At 35.5% G+C, this 18098-nt stretch overlaps 1 long non-coding RNA gene across 1 annotated transcript; it reads left to right on the top strand.

The window, feature by feature from the left end:
• The first annotated feature begins 13227 nt into the window (after nucleotides 1-13227).
• Nucleotides 13228-15085, top strand: LOC148692614 (uncharacterized). The gene is made up of 2 exons (XR_015952877.1): nucleotides 13228-13910; nucleotides 14913-15085. It is a non-coding gene; the product is annotated as an uncharacterized LOC148692614 (long non-coding RNA).
• The last annotated feature ends 3013 nt before the right edge of the window (nucleotides 15086-18098 follow it).

Raw genomic sequence — 18098 nt, 5'->3', positions numbered from 1 at the left:
CTCCAGCGCCCCACCAAGTGCACGGGGCCCAGCTCACTTTGCATGACTTGCAGCTTGCCATGCCTGATCTCTCTGCCGAGCAGCACTCTCGTGTTCTAGCTGCTCTACGTGACAACACCGACCCTCCTCAGGCCAATGCCGTGTTCAATACTGATTTTGCCTAAGGTTTGTTACCTGTCACCTCTCGTCATGGTCAATGGATTCTTGACAGTGGTGCTACGGATCATATTACTTCTTCCGCTTCATGTTTGGTTAATACTTCTCCTTCACATTTGCTGCCTGTTTCTTAGCCTAGTGGTGCCTTCGCTCCTATTACTTTTACCGGCACTCTTCATTTAAATTCATCAGTTACTTTGAAGGATGTTTTATGTGTCCCTAATTTCAAAGTGGACCTTTTATCGGTTGGTAAACTTACAGATGGATTATCGTGTTCCATAACATTTTTTCCTTCTTGGTGTGTTTTGCAGGACTTGGTTTCGAAGGCGATGATTGGTGTGGGTAAGCGACGTGGCGATCTGTATTACCTTGTGGCCCTTGCCTCTTCTATCCCCACCCGTCAACCTCTCTGCAACATCATTACCATCCCCTTCTCCCTCTGGCATAGGCGTCTTGGTCACCCCTCCTCCACTCGTTTGCAAGCTTTAGCATCTAGCTCTCTTAATTGTTCTTTTGATTCTAGTCATATTTCTGATGTTTGCCCTTTGGCAAAACAAACTCGTCAACCTTTTCTTTTAAGTTCCATTTCATCAACTTTCCCTTTTGCTTTAATTCATTGTGATATTTAGGGTCCGAATCGTCAATCTTCTCTTTCTGGTGCTCATTATTTTTTAACCATTGTGGATGATTTTTCTCGATTTACGTGGGTCTTCCTCATGAAACATAAATCCGACACTCAACAATTAATTAAGGATTTTTTTGCTTATGTCAATACCCAATTCCGCATTACAATCCAATGCATTCGTACTGACAATGGCGGTGAATTTTTATCTCTTCGTAGTTTTTTTTTTCTGATCATGGGGTGCTTTTACAAACTTCTTGTGTTTATACCCCCCAACAAAATGGCGTTGTTGAACGCAAACATCGTCATCTTCTTGAAACCGCTCGCGCACTTCGTTTTCAATCCCATATTCCTCTCAAATTTTGGGGTGAATGTGTCCTTACCGCTACTTATCTCATCAATCGTCTCCCAACCCGTCTTCTCCATCATAAATCCCCCTTTGAGGTTCTCTTTTCGAAAACCCCATCTTATGACCACTTCCGCGTCTTTGGTTGTCTGGCCTATGCCACCTCTGTCACTCCCACCACCAAATTTTCCCCTTGGGCTCATCGTTGCATTTTTCTCGGTTACCCTCATGGACAAAAAACCTATACCCTTTACGATCTCGACCATCACCGCATTTTCACTAGTCGAGATGTCGTCTTTCACGAAGCTACTTTCCCTTATGCCGTTCCTAACCCTCATATCCCATTCCCTTCGCCTACGCTACCCATCCCTGCCCCGACACCTCACCCTCCTACCACTTCATCCACTTCCACGCCTCCCACAGATTCCCTTGCTGCCCCCTTACCCGTTCCTCCCCATGCCCCTGCCCTCTCGGCATCCCCTCCTTCCCCCACCACTACTTCCTTACCTTTCACCCATTTACCCACGGACATCCCTACCCCCCTCCCTCCCACTTCCTACCAATCCTCCCATTTCCCGCACCTCTTCCCTTGCCCATAAACCTCCATCCTATTTAAAAGACTACGTTTGCTCGCAAGTGATTCTACCATCCCACCAATCTTCAAATTCGCAACTCGGTTCTACACAAGGTACGCGATATCCATTTTGTAATTTTCTTTCTTATCCCCGTTACTCTCCCAGGCATTTTTCATATATTAACTCTGTCAGTCGGACTGTGGAGCCTTCCTCCTTTGCCGAGGCTGCCACTGACCCCAATTGGCAACTTGCTATGACTGAGGAGCTTCAAGCTTTACATGCTAATGGTATTTGGACTTTAACTTCCTTGCCCCCTGGCAAAATTCCCATTGGTTGTAAATGGGTGTACAAACTCAAGTACAACTCCGACGGCTCTATTGAGCGCTACAAAGCTCGTTTAGTTGCTAAAGGCTTCACTCAGGCTGAAGGTATTGATTATCATGACACTTTTTCTCCTACTGCTAAGATGATTACGGTGCGTTGTCTTCTTGCTCTTGCTGCTAGTCAGTCTTGGTCTCTTCATCAGCTTGATGTTAATAATGCTTTCTTACATGGTGACTTACATGAAGAACTCTATATGTCTCCTCCTCCTGGTCTTCGGCGACAGGGGGAGAATCTTGTGTGTCGCCTTCACAAGTCACTTTATGGTCTTAAGCAGGCTTCTCACCAATGGTTTGCCAAATTCACTAGTGCCATCATTTCTGCTGGTTTTCAACAATCCAAAGCTGACTATTCATTGTTCACTAAAAAGTCTGGTATTTCTTTCACAGCTTTGCTCATTTATGTGGATGATATTGTGATTACAGGCAATGATGCTAGTGCCATTAATTCTCTGAAGTCCTTTCTCCGTGATCATTTTCGGATAAAAGACCTTGGTGATTTAAAATATTTTTTGGGTATTGAGGTTTCTCGTTCCAAACAAGGGGTTTATATTTCTCAACGCAAGTATGCATTAGAGATTCTCAAGGACTATGGTTTTTTGGGAGCACGACCCATTACTTTTCCTATGGATGACACAAAATTATCTGATAAAGGAGAACTTCTCAAGGATCCTGAAAGGTATCGACGATTAGTAGGTCGGTTAATATATCTCACTATAACTCGGCCGGATATCACCTATTCTGTGCATGTTCTAAGCCGTTTTATGCACGAGCCAAGGATATCTCATATGGATGTTGCGCTACGTATTGTTCGTTATTTGAAGGCTACTCCAGGTCAAGGTTTATTATTTCGTTCTGACAACCAGACCAAGTTAACTGCGTTTTGTGATTCTGATTGGGCAGGTTGTCCTATCACTCGCCGTTCGACTACTGGGTATTGTGTATTCTTGGGCAGTTCTTTGATTTCATGGCGGACGAAACGGCAGAAAAATGTTTCGCTCTCTTCAGCAAAGGCAGAATATAAGGCTATGGCAGGTGCTTGTTGCGAGATAGTTTGGCTTCGTTTTTTGTTGAAGGATTTGAACATTCCTTTGGTTGGTCCTTCCATTTTATTTTGTGATAATCAAGCAGCGTTACATATAGCTGCCAATCCTGTTTTTCATGAACGAACTCGTCACATTGAGATGGATTGTCACTTTATACGAGATAAGATTGTAGATGGCACAATAGAGACCAAGCATGTGGGTACGGCACAACAGTTGGCAGACTTATTTACCAAACCTCTTGGAAAAGAAAAGTTTTCGAGTATGTTACGCAAGTTGGGAGTTCTTGACATCCACTCTCCAACTTGAGGGGGAGTGTTAGACAAATAAGGAATATAGTTGGAGTCCTTGTGTAATTGTAGTCCTAATTGTAGTTGTATTCCTAATTTGTAAGGATTTTTCCTTGCTATGCAAGGCATGTAATTGTATATAATATCATTCACGTATCAATAACAAATACGCTTTTCAGCCTACATACCTTTTTCTTACAGTAATTGAACTAATTCCCTCTCCCGTTCAATTCTGGGGTTGTCTTCGAAAATATTTCAATTTTGAGGGATCCTACATAATCTCTCTTAAAACCCTAATAACTGAAAATATGTCCTTGGTTGTTAGAAATAATTAATTAATTATATTAATTACCAGGTAAGTTCCTACACACATGGAAAGAAGTATGATGCATGATTCAAGGCTGATTTGATATTATTGTATTTTGAAGAAAGAAAAAAATTTCTGCTGTGCTTTGAGAATAAGCAGCTGTGAAATAATGAAGCAGAGTATTTAGTAAACTTTTTTTTGTAAAAGTACTTTTGAAAAAAAAAAAAAGTAGTATTATAGTGTTTGATAAACTTTTATGTAAAACAGATGTGAAAAAAACTAGTTTTTCAAAACTAGGTTTTGCATCTTTGTGTTTTTGGCTTCTTTTTCACCCAAAACTATGAAAAAAAAGCTAAAGATGAATGTTTACCGAACATAAAAAAGTTAGGAGCTTTTTTTTATAACTATTTTTTTTAGAATCACCTTAGTACCAAATTAGGCCTCAGTCTGCATCTCCAATGATGTCATACACCAAGACAGTGTTTCATAGGCCTATCCGACTAAAAAGCAATTTGCTTTTCAAGTTCGTGATATATGATTCACCGGAATTGCAAGTACTGCTTGGCAACGTCATCAATTTTCATTTAATATTGTTTTGGACGTTTTCTGGTTTCTGCTGTAGTCAGTGGTTTCCAAATCAACTTCCAAAAAAGTTACAAATAATTAATTTGCAGTGGTGTGAAATCAACTTCAAAAATCTTTTTACCACTTAATATTATGGTTTAATGATTTTTTTTTTTTTACTTATAAGTAAGATATCTTAGATTCGACTCTCGTTAAAGACGAATTTAAATCATATTATTGCTTGTCCATTGTGAGGTTATGCACATTCTCTCCACTTAATATAAATACTATCGTTTGGTAAAAACTATAAACTATCGTTTCCTTCGTGCGATTTAGCCAACGGATAAACATGTTAAAAACTATAAACTATTCTAAATATATGAGTGACAGTAATGATAATATTTCATCACCATGTTGCACGCATTATCTAGGCGACATAATGAAGAAGAGACTGTGACTCTTCTATTAGATTACAGAGAAGTTCATTCTCGTATGGGATCGATCCCTTTTACTTTAGCCAAGGAAAGCGGGTCAGTTGATTGGCATTTCACGCACTATATAGGCGATGTAATACTTCACGCACCATCTACCGCTTCAATCGCCGCTTCTATTTCGAGGAATTGTCTTTGAGAATATTTCACAATTGTGAGCTGTCACACAATATATTAATGAAAATACGATAAAATCTAAAGAACTGAAAATTTGACTCTGCCTCCTCCACAATGACCTTACTCACCTAAACCCTTAATGATTATGATTCACGTAAGCAAAGTCCTTAATTTTTAATTTATTTGTGGTTGCTTATGGAAAAAACCTAAACAAAGCAAAAAAGAATATATGATGGTTGCCGGCAAATATTAAATATATATGATTGCAACCACAAATCATATATTTATGTATATAATTGGAGCCGGCAAAAATTAAATGTAACCTGAAAATATATATTTACATATATATATGATTTATGATTGTTTGTGTGAACAAATAAACGAAAATCTTTCTTAATTTCTAAATATGCCTCACCGAATAGATCCATATTTAAAGTGAAGCGATTGAATATTTTTTTTGTTCGAATGAAGTTTGATCATAGAAAATGCATCTACCATCCAAATGAACTAAGAGACTCAATCACATGACAAAATGTCTAGGGTATTGAGCAAGAACTCTAATCATGGCGTACGTGTATGTAATTTGGGGGCTGTTTAATTCCTTCAAATTCTCTGTATATCACAATGGTGTATTGATGCATTAAAATTTTAATCGCATTTTATCCTTTAAGATAATTGCATAATAGGCTAAAAAGAGAATTTATATTAATAATTTAAATTGGGTATAGATATACGATATAATAAAATTACCCTTTCATTTATTGTAAAATTGACTAATTTGTCAAATTAAAATAAATGGCTAACTCACAACAATATCCAGTGTCAAGATTCCAAGACATGTCAATGCCATGCATCACAAAGTGACCCTAATTAAATATAGAATTTGCTTTTTTTAAATTACTAGGTAAGTTCCCAGACATCTACCATTTCTCTCTCTACCCAGACATCTTCCATTTCTCTATTTTTGCCTGTCTATATATCTGCATGCAAACCATTTCCTGAGCATTCAAATACCACTTCCATTCAAACCATCAAATCTCACAAACTATATCACCATCAAGTACCTCTACATCCCGATATATCTCCATCTCTACCTACCTTTGTGCAGAATAAAATGAGTTCTGTTGTTAATACTGCTTGGGATCGGTACTTAAAGCCTTTTCTCGTTGCAGTTATAGTATCGCCAACCCAACGGCTCAAACTTTTGATAATTGGTCCCATCGATCGAGATCGCAATTCCCATCATGATCTAGAAGCCGCAAGACAACAAGTTGTAGACGGGAGGACTAACAGTAAGTACGACAACAACAACTTAGACTGGGCAACGATAATCGTAGTGTTTTGCTTGACAACGGCAATTGGAATAGCACTTCTCCCATTCCAAGGTCCCTCTGACCAGCTCCATCTCCCTGTAATATTTTACTTTCTTGGACTCTCAGTCATACTTGCCTTCACTTGTATCTTGGTAAGCAAGTTTATTCACTTCAACTACTGTCCCGGCGGAATAACAATCGCCCCGATTTTCCATCAATTTGGCCTCTTCTTTGGCGTCACAGCCTTCTTCATATCCATCTCCATACCATTTCCTTTGTGGTTCAAATGTGCTGCCTTGTCTATCTACGTCGTCACCTTCCTCCTTGTAGTTCTTTGCAATCTTCACTTCAATAAATATTACAAAATTCATGGTTTTAAGTACCCTACCCCTGCCATTGATCCTACGGCAGAATCATGCGGAGGCAGTGCTAGTACCATTGATGATCAAGCATGCACCAATAGTATGACGTGAAAAAACTGTCATGTAACGAGGATGTGTGTGTAAGTATACACAACATTGATGATCAAGCATGCACCAATAGTATGACGTGAAAAAACTGTCATGTAACGAGGATGTGTGTGTAAGTATACACAACACACACACACACATATACTGATTAGTGCACTGCAGTACTAGTGGCTTCCTCATATTTGTCGTAGGTTTTTCAAATGTCAACCGTTTATTCTGTTTAGGGTTTAGTTGTCTCAAGCCTCTCACTAATGCTATGTTTCAACAAATCTAGTTAATTAATTTGTTGCTTCTATATATTTCTTTTAGTGAAAGTATTTGTGTCCACCATTCATAAGTGTTAAGAGTTATCGAACTTGTATATATTTCTTTTTACTACTTGTGATCACCACTTAAAGCCTCTTCTCCTTGCAGTTATGTTTGGGGTTTCATCTAATCTAGTTAATTAATTTGTTACTTCTGTATATTTCTTTTATTTGAACTCCTACAATTTGTCTACGCTCAACTTACTTTCTACATCTATATTATTTTTAATTAAACTATCAATATTTTTTTTAAATCCAAATTTATTCTTTAAACTATTCTCACAAAACTTCAATAAAATATGTAAATTTATCTTTACATCGAATCTAAGAAAAAAAATCAAAATCTAACGAGGAACAAGAAAAAACGTGGAACGGTATAGAAAAATATTCTGAAGAGTTCTAAAGTCGTCCAAGTAGAGCTTTCTTAAAAAATAATTATAAAAAAATAAAAAAAGAAGAAAGAAAAAAGGTCGTCCAAACAGAGGGAAAACGTGGAATACAGCAAACCAACTCGCATCCCTACAATACAAAAACACGTGAGAGAATTCAGTGTTGAAGCCTGCACTCCATGGCAAACAGCAAACCAACTCGCATGGCTGTAATCTTAGTTGCTCAATATTTGCTTGAGAAATATTAAGGGGATTTTTTTAAAAATAAGAAACTTTATAGTTTCCCTATCATTTCATATTTTTTGCACAATATTTTATATATTAGCACAAAAAATAACGTTAAACTTGAATCTACGAGAGTTCTATTAGTGTTTCTCATATTAGCTTTTAATACGATATCTTCCAGCAATTAGAATGTACATGGTTCCCAAAATGTCTGTGGTTTATATTTGAATGTACCATCGCTAGTTGTTAAAAAAAATGTACCATCTTAAGAGTTATTTTCGGGAACTCTTAAATTTTTTTGCAACCTCTTTGAATTCAGCAACTCTTAAATTTTAGTTCAAATGCTTTTTTTTTTTTTTTTTTTTTAATGTTTGTATCAATATTTTCAATTAGGATCAAATAAATCGTCATCATTTCATTTTCAATTATACGCCAATAATTTTCTAGAGTGGCATTATTATAATAGCATTGTTGTGTATATGTGGGCTTTTCCATTTTTCATCTTCTTTTAACAGAATTTTCATAAAAAAATAGGTAAATTCATAATTATTTGGTTTATATTTACTTGATAACCAGATAGTTTCCAACTTAATTTTTTTTTTAACTCAACGATCACGGTGAGGATTTTCTACACTATGTTAGGATTAGGGAAATAAAATTAGAATTCGGATAAAGTCAGAATTTATAAATTGACATACACCAATTTCCTTGTTTGGATTCATAAACATAGAAATTTAGAGTTTCTTCGTGGGAAAAAAAAAAACTTGGAATTTGGGACCTCCAATTCTCAAGTTTAAATTTCATGTAAATAGATGTCATTTCCCAATTTCTATAATTGAGAGTTTAAAACTAACAAATTTCATATTCAATTTTATTGTTCTTTTAGGTGAACCAAACAAGAAAATTCACAAATTCTAAAAAATAAAATCTTGTCATTTCAATTTTCGTCATTTTAAAATCCTTAGTAATCTTAAATTTCTTTATCCAAACATAACGTTAGAGTAGATCATACTATGAATTTTGAAATAAATTCCACTAACCTCTAATAACAGATCATCAAATATATCATGTAATGCTCTTCAAACTATATCTTTAATTTGCTTTTCTTGGTAGTCAAAAAGTATAACATTTCTGCCCAAGAAAAAAAGTCAAAAAGTTCACCATTATGTATTTATGGGTGTCACAACTTTAAGCCAATTGGACGGAGCCTCTCTTCCTTGTCTTTTCCACCTCTCTACAATTAAAGGAAATGAAAAAGCAAATGCCTAACCTTCTTTGGTGATGAATATGTCATGCATTAAAATGGATCACATTTGTAGAGCTTATATATATATATATATATATATATATATATATATATATATATATATATATATATATCTCACAATAAGGCGTCCCATACAGGTAAACCGAGGTACATAATATATAGGATAACTCACTAACCAATATAGGCCCACTAAGCTCTACATAATCTCTAGAATATTAATTTTAGTATTTAAGAATGAATAAGAACATTTTGATCAAAATTAACGCTAGTAAATCAATCAGTAAGATCCATCACTGGATTTCCAATCTGTAAGTTGCTAAGGTCCTCAAATAATACGTACAAATCCTTACTAAAATTTAGCGACAATCTAACGGTCGGTTCATCGTTTACTACAAAGGTCAAGGAATGACAATCTATGAAACTAGGCTTAAACAATAAAATCACATCAAAACAACTGTCAAAAATTGTATTTAGAATATTGAATTTAGCCTAGAAAGACAAAATTAGCCCACTGACCACTCGCCACCGCATGCGGCAATTACCGATGAACAGAAACCCAATTTTCCAACTAACTCAAAAAATTACCAAATTTTGCAAAATTGTAGAACACAACAAGGGGAACAACTTTCATATTTGGGCCGAAGTCTATTTCGGCCAAGAAACACCTGAAAACACCTCGAAAAGCCCGGGTGGTTAAAAATTATCGAGCCTTTGCCGCTCCTCCGTCGGAGGTCCGATGACAGTGATTATTGTCAAGTTTTACTCATGCAAGGGATGGTTACCAAGCCCAGGTGGTGCGCCACTGTGATCAATGCTGAAAAGGGAGATAATTGCCCTAGGGTTTTTGGCGAGCCATGAGTTTCTCGTGCTTCGTTCGTCAAATATAGTAATCCACAGGTAGAATTAAGGTAAGGGCTCAACCAGGATCGAAAGTGAGGAACATTATGGCACCAGTCTCGTCGTCAACAGTGGCCGAAATAGGGAGATACAATCAAGTTGGGTCGGCGGGTCGAAAGGAGGTCCATGTTTGGCTAGTTCCTCCCCTTCTCTCATTTTCCTCATTTCTCTTTCCTGATTCCTCGCTCTTCCTCCCTATTTTCTCTCATTTTCTCCATCTCTCCCACTGCCATCTGACAGCTTTCAGTTTTTTTTTAACAACTAAAATGCCTCTAATTTCTTCGTTTCAACTCCGATTTACGAACGGTTTTCCCCTACACATTTATAGGATCGAACATAATTCAAAAACATTAAGAGTGACCCCCCCCCCCCGGAAGGTCTACGGATTTAAATAATTATTTCTAAAAATTCGAACTTTGTAACCAAGTAATTAAAATCTAAAATTAATTTAAATTCGCAAAAATACTATAAAATCCCTCAAATACAAAATACATAAATTACAATAGTGAAATCCAGGAACGAGATTTCATAATCAGCATGGTTGTCACCACCATTGCCACCAACAATATCATCACCACCGACGATGTCATCACCACCACAATAGTCATCATTGTTGTTACAACCACTGCTACCTTTTCACCTCAACCACCACGCCTTATTATTGACTACACCACCATATCCCCACCATTGTCACTGCCATCACCACCACTATCCTCACTACCGCTGTTGTCGCCACCACCCTTACTATCATGTCCACTTTTTTTATTGTATACAATTATCTCATTTTGACATTAAAATTTATCAAATACATTTATACTAATTTTCATACTCTAGAGAAATTTTTCATTATGACCGGAACACAGGTGGTACACATGTGATTATATAAGTGGTGGAACATTTTAATTTTTAAGTTATTAACTTTTCAACACACATGTCCCACAATTTGTATAGTGACACGTATTGTACCACCTCGTGTTCTAGTCACACTGAAAAATCTCTCCATACTTTGATCACTTTCAAAAATACAAGTTATCAAAGGTCTAATCGCTTAACAACTAGACGTCTTGGGTTCGAAACCCGTTGCTGCTGGTGTAGAAGGCATACTTGTGGCTAGGAGGAGACTGAAATGTCTATATGAGTCTTCCCGACCCTCGAAAGAGGTGGATAACTGTGGCTTGCCACTAGTTGTCCCCATTTTAAGATGAAAAACAAAATCTAATTGGCTTCTTTGGTTGGCCAATCGCAATCAATCCTTTTCTTTTTTCCCAAAACAATACTCTAATTCTTTTAAATTATAAAACTTCGAACACTATTACAAATGGAAGAGCATACAACTCTATTCATTTTGATTACCTGCAAGAAGCATATATATATATATATATATATATATATATTGCTTCCTACAACAAGTAATTAAAATAATATTATCATCGCATCTCAAACAAATGAGATGGACAAATGTGGAAGCCAGGGAACCCGCTAGCGTGGTGCGGAAACCGGTTGTCGGAGTGGACATTGTGGGCCATTTGGGGTCCGTTTTCAGCCCCCAACAGGAACTTGGCTACTCCCCTCCACGTGAGCAAACTGCTTACACATCCATGTCAGCATTCTCCGCCACGTAAGCACCAACTACACGATATTTTTTCTATTTTCAAAATAAAATATTTTTTCCAACGGATTTTCGAAATTCTCTGTGGGCCAAATTGAATCTCTTGAGGATGACATGTCCCTTTCCCAACTTCCCATTTCTTGAATTAAAATGATATTTTGGTGAATTAATAATGATGATTTTAATTTGCACTATCTATGTACTTATTTGATTTATGCATTACTTTGTTATATATCATTTGAATTTTATTTAAAATAGTTTTATTATTATGGGCATCATCTATTATTGTGAATGCATTTCTCCCACTAACATACATTTGAAAGACTTTTGCATAGTTGAAATAGAGATGTGATATTTATGTTTTTGTGATAATAATTGTCAATTTTATTGGTCTAATTCATTTTAAATGCATGCCTCCAAGGGGTGATTGAAGTGTTAATTTTTTGAAGGAAGCAATGATACATTCAGTATTACAGTCATAATCTGTCAAGTACATTTGTTAGGGATGAAATGTCAATTACTTTAAATTTTCTATTGTTTTTGATGAAGTAACCAATAAGACATTCATGCATTTACCAACTGGTTTATAATTCAAGTATAACATTACTAATACAACGTGATTTAAAATGTGGATAGATTACACCATTACATAATATTATAACAATTGTACTAAAAAACTGCTTCCGTACTGCTTTCTTACTACGAAAAAAGAAAAGAAACCCTAATTAATCTAGGATTTCCGTTTGCCTAGTATTAATGTTAATATAACATGAGGTAGGGATATTTGATATAAACGAATATGTTTTGTCTTTGCAAGTGACCGATCGAATATACAATTGGAGAACAAGACGTTTGGATCATACAAACACATATCCGGTGCTTCATTCAAAAAACACTTTAAGTGTTTGGAACCAAAAATTAGTTTTCCCAAAAATACTTTTAATAAAATACATTAGAACAAAAAGTTAAGGGAAGTCCATAATTGTAAATTTGGGCCGGTTCTTGTGTTGTGTGGGTTGAGACTTGAGAGTGAAGCCCAACTTGGGCATTGGGTTACTTATACATATTTATTTACATTTTGGTTTTTGTGTAACTGAAAATGATACAAGTGACTTTATATATCTGTATATTATGTAAAAACATAATTTTGCAAGTCCAAAAAAAATGGGTATGGAAACAAAAATTTGAAAACAAAAAGAACACAAAAATAGAGCAAAAATAACATAATCATTATTTTCTCGAATTAAAACCACTTTCTTGAAACAAAAGATTAAAGAACCGACATACGTCTAAGTAATAGGCAACAACAATTAGTACATTTACATGAAATTGATTTTTCTTTTTGAGTTATTGAACTTTCTTAAGTCTTTTTTTATCGCTATTATACACAATGAGTTATAATTTATGAAAAAAAAATACTAAAAATGTTGATCATCATGCATGTGAGCTTTCGCCAACGATTAATAGTACTTAACATTACACCGGATTATATTTACGAAATTAACACGTTGTCTCTCACTTATTACAACTTTCTGTTAACTCTCAACATGCATTCATCGTTTGTTTACGTTTACACAACTATAACACACATTTATGGTAAATTTGGTAATTAATATTATACAAATCGGAAAAAATGTCAAAATGTAAACAAAAATACAGCCAAATACACGGAAAAGTTAACCCCCGCAACCAAACACCCCCCAAAGTCCTTATGATCCACAACCAAACGTCACCTCAAAATTCAAACCCCACTTTCCAAATTTCCGTTTTCCCGCCCACACGCCGCGCACTCCCCACTCCATAATTTCACGGCCCACTATAAAACATAAACCCCAATCCAATCCCCCACGCACTCAAAAAAAACCCTATCGCCCATTTCTCTCTCTCTCTCTCTCTCACTCTAAGATCCACCGTCTTCTCTGGCTATTCAGTCTCTCTCCGCCGTAAGCAGAATGGCGTGCAAGCGGAAGTCGAATGCCGGAACTTCTTCAGGTTCTCCGCCGAAATCGAAGAACCCAAGGCAAACCAAGAAGGCGAGAGTTGAGGAGGAGGTAGCAACAAGTGTGGAAAAAGCCACTTCTCCGCCGAAATCATAGAATACGAGGCAAACCAAGAAGGCCGCAGTTGAAGAGGAGGTAGCAACGAGTGTGGAAAAAGCTACTTCTCCGCCAAAATCGAAGAGCCCGAGTCAAACCAGGAAGGCGAGAGTTGAAGAGGAGGTAGCAACGAGTGTGGAAAAAGCTGCTTCTCCGCCGAAGTTGAAGAAGATGAGGCAAACCAAGGAGGAGAGTTGAAGAGGAGGTAGCAACGAGTTTGGAAAAATTTGCTTCTCCGCTGAAGTTGAAGAATCCGAGGCAAACCAATAAGACGAGAGTTGACGAGGGGGTAGCAACGAGTGTGGAAAAAGCTACTTCTCCGCTGAGGAAGCCAGTGACTCAGGAGTTAGCTGCGGCTGATGAAGACGGAGAGGAATCGAGGTTTATTGGCAAACCGATGGAAGATAAGGATGCTCGTAAGCAATACCCCAAGCGATATGTGGGAGAGGTGAGAGATTTTGTTTTTTTTAAAGAATTTAGTTTGTATTTTGTGAAAATGTTGGAGATTTAGGGGTTATAGATACTGTGAACTTCAAGGGTAAGTGGTATATGAAAAGACAAATAAATGGGCTTTAGAATCTTTGTGTTTCCAAGCGTTAATGTAGCTGTAACATTTGTGGTAAGATTAATTCTTTACCCATTTCCTAAATTTGTATGGTTTTTACCTCTCGGTGTTGTTTATATGGTATTGAAGCTTTGGTTTCAATAATTTTTGGGTTTTAAATAAATGAAATAACTGTTGTAGCTAATAAATGGCCTTACACTGAAACTGGAAGGGAAATAACAGCCCATGATTTTACAGGTCCTATAATCATGGTACATGACGATGTCAAAACAGAAAACAAACTTGTCCCACAAGTAAAGGGATTATTAAACTCTACGTGACTAAAAACCCTAAAAACAAGGAACCCTAACCCTAACGGCTAGGAAGTTCCAACAACTTCAACAGTTCTTTGTTGGATATGCATAATGTTAAAAAAAACCTTGATTTTACAGTCCTTTGTTGGATTTGCATAATGTTAACGCGAGGGACGAATCTTGTTGTGGTGACAGGGCAGGGTGTGAAACCCTCCCTCCCTCCTATTTGCCTCGTGTCCCAATAAAAATGTATATGAAGCGGGAAGAATTCTTTCTTTTGTAAATTTTGTCATGTAGAATTATGCATTGCTAGTAACGAGTTGTGAGTGTTCTATGTTATTCACTAGGTCACGAAAAGAAAGAAATGTTATGAAGGGACAATTACAGAGAGTATCCCCCTTTGGTAATAAGAAAGTTTGAGAAGCACACTGATACATTAGGTTAGTTATGACCAAAAGAAGTGAAGGTGATTCATCTGCCACTGTATTTGCTTCACGAAATACATGCTGAAGATATTGAACTTGAGTGTCAACCAATGGTATATGTTTTTTGCCCTTATCTAGTTTGGACTTTGATCCTTGCATTGGGGCAGAAGCCAAAGAGGAATGGGCAAAACTACTCCAACGAGTAAGTTTTAGTTTCCACTTCATCTGTATATTTTTTCGTTGGCTTACTCCAAGTAGTCCTCTTGTGTTTTAACAGGTTAGTTACTGGTTGTTTGTTTGTTTTTTGATTGGATTTTTATGTTCAAAATAATTGAAAACAGTGATGAAGATATAATTCAAGCTCGTCGTCGCTACACAAAGGCGTTGGTTGATGGAATCTGTATGATTTGGTTACTTTAACTCAAAAATTATTTTAGATCCAATCATTGGAGAATGATTTGGTTAGTTTAAAACTTAGATTTTGGTGGGTCGGTTTTTTAACCCAGATCTAAATTCTAGGATAAAATTGTCCAAATTTTAGCTTAACCCAAAATTTATCTACATTAAGCTAACAATAATATGGTTCAAATTTGCTTTTTGCTAGAATCGAACTTAAGATCTTTCACTTACAAGTATAGCGGAATACTACTAGACCGTAGTACTAAGTGGCTGGTTAGTTTAAAATCTAAATTTTAGATTTTAACCCAAATATTAAATATAATCTAAAGATACTTTTTGGATCTATAACTTTGGTTGCAACCGTCATATTGGTTGAAAATATTGTTACAATAACTATACTTAACAGAAGTTGGTTAACATTCTTTTTTGATGTAGACTTAATGGGGATTTAAAAGGAACAACTCTTTTAAAAAAAAAGTAACTGTATGGTGATGCACAAAATTTTAATATTTAAAATAAAACGATAGATAGATTATAAAATATTGAAATATAGTGAAAAAATATAGAAAACAAGCATACAATTAGCATTTATATAAATATTCAGTAAGTCTTTTAAATTTTTAATTTTTTTAATTTTCGATTGTCGGTTCAAATTCTTTGAAAAATATCATATTCAGAAGATTCTAGATTTACGCAGATCAATACGTGAACATTTTATATTAATTTTTTATAAAAAAATAAAGAAAAAATAAAGAGTGTAAGAGGAAAGAATAAAAGATAATGAAAATAGAAAGAGAGAGAATTTCAGTTATGCCATTTATATTATTTTTTAATTATGTGGATCCTAGCTTGTTGAGAAGATGCAATGGAATGTGAATCTAGCCAGACTTCTCTTCCTTATTATTATTATTATTATTATTAATTTATTGTTCTAAGCCACGGTGGTAGGATGCGTTGTTGCTGCTTCATGATGTCAACACGGAACCATTAGCTGATGTACTATATAATCAAGTTAAATCCACATGGCTAACCATTTTACCCTTTAAACTTTATTACCCCTCAGTTTTATTTTATTCGACATGCCAAATTTTACTTTTTCTTACAAATTGAGCTGCTCATGTATAACATTGGCAACGTTACAAGGGCAAAAGTAATAAACTCTCAATCATTTCTAAATTAAAAAAATGTATGGTAAAAGTATCTAGCAATTCATAATTTCTTTAACATTTCAAAATTTTAATGGTACATGATGAAAAACATACATCAATTAAATATGTCTCTATTTCTATCCGCACATGGATTCGACACTTGAAAATTACAACAAGAACAATCATTGGACATACTAATTTTTCATATTAATTATTTACTGTACATAATTATAAGGTAAAATACAATAAAATGTACCTTTGAAAAAAAGGTGAAATCTTTGGAAGATGTCTGTGAGTTGCCAAGCACATATCCACCTCTAAGTAAGCTTAACAAATAAAAGAAAAAGGAAATTATGTTAATGAAAATTGTAACTACATGAAAATAATTTCAATAATCAACCAAAAAAAAAAAATGTGCTGAATGGTACCGTGCTCTTGTTTTGTTGGTGTTGTGTCATAATAAAGGCCATGTATGTCTAATCTGAGCATCCCCTGAATGAGTATAGAGCTGATGGGTATCAAAGTTTATTGGGTAAAATAAAAAAGAAAGCAAGTTTAATGGGTATCCTCTGATACTAGAGTGAACATTTAAGATCTCCTTGGTAAATTTTTTGGTTTTGTTTTTATTAAGGATCTGGATTGTCTGCCCTCTCTCATCTCATCCCCTTTCCATTTTCTCTTATTTTTGTGGTCACGATTAAACCACGTCAACATTTTATATTCTCATTACTTTTTGTCTTATTATTTTTATAAAAAATTAATATAAAATGTTGATATTGCCTAACAATTATCACATAAACAGGAAGAGATGAAAATGATATAGAATGTAGAGGGCAGACAATCAGGTCATTTATTAAGCGCTTGCATGAATTAATGTGTTCTGCGACTTTGAGATTTTCATGATCATTTTTATTATTTTTAATTCTGTGGGTGACTTCCATACGTTGTATGTAACAATTAGCTCAAGGAGACTAAGAATTAGCAAAAAGAAAGAGTTCAGCAAAGTGAACTGATTAGATCTTTGGTTTTTTTTTTTTTTTTTTTTTTTTTATCGAGATAGACGTGCTTATGGCTTGGAATCACGTTCAACATCGATTGCTCAGAATCACGTTCAACATCGATTGCTTTTAGCAGGCAACTTTCAAGTTCTCACTTTGCTTTTAGTGGGCAATTTTCTAGTTCTTACCTTCATTATTTTTTTATTTTAAAAAACGATAATATTATTTATCCTAAAAAAAGGAGATGAGTTTAGTTTTACAAAGGAACAGCAATAAGTTGGTTCAAATTTGCTTTTGGTGAAAATCGAATTTAAGACCTCTTACTTATAAGTGAAGAAGAATATCATTAAACTGTAGTACTAAAGTGACATCACTTTCATTATTAAATCACCAGGAAAAAGGTCTTGACCGCATAAACGAACCCTAATTTCTATTTTCAACAAAGGAATCTTGTTGAGTTTCTATTTCATTAATTAATTGTACCCTCGCTTATATAATCCAAAAATCTCAAAACTTTAGCTGTATCTCCCTTCCCATATAGTACTGTCACCCTCTCCTTTTCTGCATCCTGCTATTGGGCGCTGAATTATTAGTTTTTTGCTTTCTTGCAGGTCATAAAGCACTGTGCTAGTGTTGCTTGTGGGCGTGTATTTTTTTCAGATGTCTGAGACGACAACCCTTTGGATTGTCTTGTTTAAAAACTTCATATTGTTAGGCTGACACTAAATGCTGTAAGAGTTTTGAGACTTTTGGTGTCCCACATCGGGAACCTTTAGTTCCCACTGCCATTTATATAGGCCTAGTCATT

This window comes from Pyrus communis, chromosome 11 (genome assembly GCF_041283825.1).
Source record: "Pyrus communis isolate YQ-2024b chromosome 11, ASM4128382v1, whole genome shotgun sequence".
NCBI lineage: Eukaryota > Viridiplantae > Streptophyta > Magnoliopsida > Rosales > Rosaceae > Pyrus > Pyrus communis.
The sequence above is the reverse complement of the archived record's forward strand: the minus strand, read 5'-3'. Positions and strand labels throughout refer to the sequence as shown.